This window comes from Ipomoea nil, unplaced genomic scaffold, assembly GCF_001879475.1.
Source record: "Ipomoea nil cultivar Tokyo-kokei standard unplaced genomic scaffold, Asagao_1.1 scaffold3016, whole genome shotgun sequence".
In the NCBI taxonomy this organism is placed as follows: Eukaryota; Viridiplantae; Streptophyta; class Magnoliopsida; order Solanales; family Convolvulaceae; genus Ipomoea; species Ipomoea nil.
Window position 1 is genome coordinate 753,123 of NW_017619444.1, and position 5,562 is coordinate 758,684.

A 5,562-nucleotide genomic window follows, 5' to 3' on the forward strand; every position below is an offset into this window, starting at 1 on the left:
GATGCAGATTTTTATAAACAGAGACAGACGGAATAGACGCATGACCGACACGGGAGATACCCAAACCTGTACCATTGCCGACCCGCAAGACATCACCGCTGTCCGTTGTTGCGTGAGCAGTGGTGCTGGTGTCCGGATACCATGCATCGACGGTGGATGGGGCTGGTGCATCTCCGGCAACGGCGACGTGCGCTTGGGCTGGTGGCTTGGTGTGTACCGTTTGTAGCAGTAAACGGGGGTGTGTCTGTGTGACCGGAAAATCTTGCACTGGGGGGTTCCGCCATCGCGTCCATGACCCTGGCCTCCGCGGCCTCTGCCTTGCCTTTCGCGATTCTGACCGCCGCTGCGCCGACCTGAACCACCGTCTCCCGGTTGCTGTCCACCACGACCAGCGTACATCGCCACCGGTGATCTTCCCACAGTCGCCGCACCCGCCGTGGAAAAATCATCTGCATAGATGAATTCTTGCGCCTGCAAGAAGTCCGAGAGCTGCGGGATTGATACAGGATTACCTGACACGGCCAGAGATGCTGCCATTGCGCGAAACTCCGGACGTAACCCTCTGAACACATATAGATTCTGTTCATCGAGGGACATCGGGAGTCCGGCTAGTGCGAGTTGCTCGACAAGGAGTTGCGCCCGTCCTAAGTATTGAGCCGGCGTGCTCTCTCCTTACCGGAGATACTGAAATTGCCCCAGCAGAATGAGGCACTGTGCGCGCGTGGACGATCTGAGAGCTGCCGTGATGGAGAGCCAGACGTCTCTGGAGGTGTTGCGTCCAACGGTCAGATTGTAACAACCCACTTTTCTAACTCTTAGTTAACTCTCTAAACAAAATTTAACATAATCTAAGCAGCGAAAAACTAGATAAAAGTAGTGTGGGTGTCTGATTGCTGTAATTTGGGGCAAACAAATAATACCCGGAGTATTCGGGTTGTCGAACCATAGAGAGGTGGGGTACTAATCACTAGCTACTAGGTTACTCATATGAAACAAGTCCGAACAAAACTTGAAGGTTGATTGATTGCATAAAATAACAAGCAGAATAAAATAAGTAGCAAGGTTTTGTAGACAATAGAGCAAAATAGGATTCTTGGGATCACAATGTTTAATCACCTAGTGCCAATTAACGTTTGTAATATTTGGTTTGGAATTAAGATTTGTATGGGAATGCAAAGTGGAATCGAATTACTCCCGTAATCTCTATTCCTAGTGAATTTCCACTCCCATGGCTTAAACACCCAATAAGATCAAAGATCAGCATTCAATTATTCCTAATTACTACCATCTCCCGATGAGCAATAATCTAGAATAAACTTCCCCTAATACGTTCCCCTTTCCCAAGGACCAACCATTAGGTGCAATCGTGTGTGCCCTAATTTATGCCCCAACTCCCATTGGTGACACAAACATGACTGTGAAGCTAGTAATTTAGGCCTTTAACTACCAACAACAACAGATTAAAACAAGATTGCAACACAAATCATAAAACCAAACATAAATATATTAAGAAATTAACGAACTAGGCACATAGGTTCATAAACAAATTCACCCAAAAATCCTTAAAGAATTTAGCCGAGCATGGCTAAATTATATAGCAAATATGAATAAAGGATTACAAATCATCAAAAAAGTACAAGAATTAACCAAGCGATTCTCCCAAATCTCCTTGGCTTCCTCCTTGCTTCCAAAGACAACTTGAGCCTCTTGATTTCCCTCTTTCTTGTCTACCAAGAACTCTAAAAATCTCTCGGCCTGTTATTAGGGTTGAGGAAGGAGGGATTTTATAGTGGGTACAAAGTTGAGATGAAATAGGAATCTTGTACAAAATTGGACTCAAATTATAATTCCTATATTTAAATAAAGAAATTATAATTCCTATATTTAAATAAAGAAATTGGAAGTTGAAGATGCTGAAGCCAACGCCCTTTTGTAATTAAGTTGGCACATTCGCGCTTCGCTCGACGCGTCGAGCCAAGTCTCGACGCGTCGAGACCAGCGGGTCTCGATCTCAAAACATTCTAGAAATTTTCGACGCGTCGAGCCTTCTGGTCCCCGAACTTGTCCAAAATTGCTCCAAACTCATCCTTGAACTTTCCTTGCTCATAGAATTGACCTACAATGGTTCAAAAACACTAACAAACACCGTAAAACATTCAAAACAAGTGTGAACCATAATTAAATGATAATAGCAAGGAAAATATGTATTAAATAAGCAAAATTAAAGAACTTAAATACTGAGATGATTCAAAATAACTATAATAACAAGCAAAGATGTGATAACATCACCCCCTCACACTTCAGCTTTTGCTTGTCCTCAAGCAAAACCAAGGAATAAAATCACAAGTCAAAACATACAAATTACTCATGCTCGCTCTTGCACAACCTTTCAAACCACCAACCAACTTGCTACAAAACAACAAGCTTCAAGAATCAAATTAGTTTGACACATAAGAGACCCATTTCCAAGCCAATAACCAAGCACCAAGAATTTAAAGTATGTGAGGATCAAGTGTGCACTAATACTCCATTGAGATTATGCAAGACACGGTTCATGAATGAGATCCCATAGGCTTGCCTTTCATACTCCCCTAGATCAAATCTAAGAATGCATGCTAAGATCAAATAGGACTTTATTTAGCTTGTAATGGGGCTACGGGTGATAGCTAACAAAGAAGTGGTATGAAAAAATTAATCAAAAAGAGAGAATGTCACAATTTATCTAAACTTTTCAAATTTTGGAAGAGATGAGATAATCATAATTCCAAGGAGCAAATTTCTTTTAAGAACTTAGCAACTCTTTGGTAAAGTGGGGATCCAAACTCAAAAACTTTCAATCTTTTTTTTTTTTCTCATTCTTTTCTTTGTCTTTGGACTTCTTTTGGATATAGCAAGATAATTTTAATCCAAACTTTCATGACCTCCACACTTGAACATTTGTAACACTAGCTGCTTTTTTTTTCGTAGCACAACTCCATAAAACTCTTCTTACGGAAAAGATAAAGAAAAAAGTTTCATTCTCTCAAGGGTGGAAGGGAAATATTTGGCCACGGGCTAAGGGTTATAATAATGGGGTAAATCAAAGAAAAACAATCACAAAGAGGGGATAAGTGCTTAACACTTATTTGAACAAACAAAAGGCACAATGGGGACACGAAGGATAAAAATATATATAGGGACAGGTTTAAAGGGTATGGCTAAACAAAGATGGCCTAAATCACTTCAAAACATGCAAAACTTAGACATCACTTAGGGAGTAATGAGGCAAGTTCTAGCAAAACACCCATGATCGGAATCTCACATAAGCCTTCACTAGCAATGCAAAACACAAGATCAAGAATTAATCCAATTATTAAGTGGTTAACAAAGCTATTGGCAAGGGAATAGATCAAATATGTGTTACACCTCAAATCATCCATCACAAATTGAGATGCAGCAAGCACCACTAAAACAAACCACAAACCAATAAGAGAGAATAATTGTAACTGCATGCTAAGACAAGTAGCTTATTCACCAAAAATAGCATATGAGTCATCCAAGCAAAAGCAAAAATTTTAAAAATTTAGAAATATCCCCAAATTAATGATTCCTCCCCCTCACACTTAAAACTTTGCATCATCCCTGATGCAAAATAAAAGAAAAGTAGAACAAGAGAAAAGAGAAAACTAAAAAGCAATAAAATAATCACGAACTAGAAAGCAATAAAACTAAATAAAACGAATCTAGAAAGTAATAAAATTAAACTAGAAAGCAATAAATATGAAAGAAATAAAAGATAACATGGGGTGCCTCCCATGAAGCGCTAAGTTTAACGTCGCTAGCTCGACCTAACCTGGTTATGGAGTGCTCATCCTGGTTGATCCGCGAGTTTGATCTCATCACCCCATAGACTCTTCAAATGCAAATACTCATCATGTGTCAGCTTGAGAGTAGGGTCGATGTGCAAAATTGACTTGCATTCAATGATTTTTGGCTCATCAAGAACATTAAATTCCACCTTTTCCTCCCCAAAGTCAAAAATCATGGACCCTTTCCTTGCATCAATCATTGCTCCAATAGTGGCTAGGAAGGGTCTCCCCAAAATGAGTGGAACGTCTAGGTTCCTTCGGACATCTATCACAATAAAATCACAAGGCACAAAATACTTGTCCACACGAACTGGGACATCTTCAAGAATTCCAATAGGCTTTACGATGGATCTATCCGCCATTTCTAAGGTGAATTGGATTGGTTTTGGTTCTCCCAACCCTAACCCTTGACAAAGAGTAAGAGGCATAACACTCACACTGGTTCCTAAATCAAAAAGGGATCCCTTTAAAGGTCGGCCTCCAATCACACAAGGAATTGTGAACTTCCCCGGATCTCTATGCTTAGGTATATTCCTCCCAATTCCCGGGGTCAACGCTTGATACTCTTGTGCCACAGCTACCATCTCTCGTTCCCCATATTTCTTTTTCTTAGCTAGAATCTCTTTCAAAAATTTTCCATAAGAGGGAACTTGTGAAAGCAAATCAAGTAAGGGAACTGAAACTTTCAAACTCTCAACAATCTCCAAAAACTTTTTCCACCTACTTTCTTTTGTTGTTTCAAGATTTTGAGGAAAAGGCAATGGGGGTACATACCTTCTCACAGGTTTCTCTACTTCCTTTTGAACTTGTGGATTATTTTGCACAGCAATTGGCTCATCTTCTATACTATCAAGTATCTCTTCAATCTTCTCCTCAACTGTCTTTTTAGGAATTGATGTTTTGATTGGAAGAGGTGGCTCTTCAAGTACTTTGCCACTCCTTGTAACAATTGCATTTACATGCTCCCTTGGATTTTCAGGCATAGCTGGCAACTTCCCTATGACTTTAGTACTTGATATAGAAGGTTGATTTGCTAATTGCTTTTCAACCATATTTTGGCGAGCATCCATTTTATCCATCCTTTCTGTAATCTCTAACTGACCTTTAATCAATTTTTCCAACAATACTTCCGTATTCGATTGTGGTGGGGGCTCTGAAACGGGAAATTTAGATTGAACTTGAGTACCTTGAAAACCCAGAGGGCCTCTATTAACAAAGTGTTGAGGGTTGGCAGCTCCCATTGGGTTGCTCCATGAAAAGCCGGGATGGTTCCTTGAATTATTAGGATGGTAGGTCCCTTGAGGTTGGAAAGACTGTTGATGAGGCCTATTATATCCCAACATATTAACTTGCTCCATAGAGGTTTGGGAATTTAACTCGTCGATACAATCCCCTGACTTGTGTCCACCACCACAAAGTTCACACATCAAAACTCGACCAAGAGTAGGAGGGTTAGAAACACGACTCACATTGTGATTTTGGATGGTGATTTGGGCAAGTTTTTGAACCATGGAGACCACATTATCCAACTTTGTTGACAAATCGGCTAATTGCCCCGCATCATGAATTCCTCCTACAAGCTTTTGTGGAGACCTCTCCGTGTACCAAGTAGATCCATTCATAGCAATTTTCTCCAATAGTTCCTCGGCTTGTGTTGGCTCTAGAATCGTGAACGAACCACCCGAAGAAGCATCCACCAAAATCCTAGAATTAT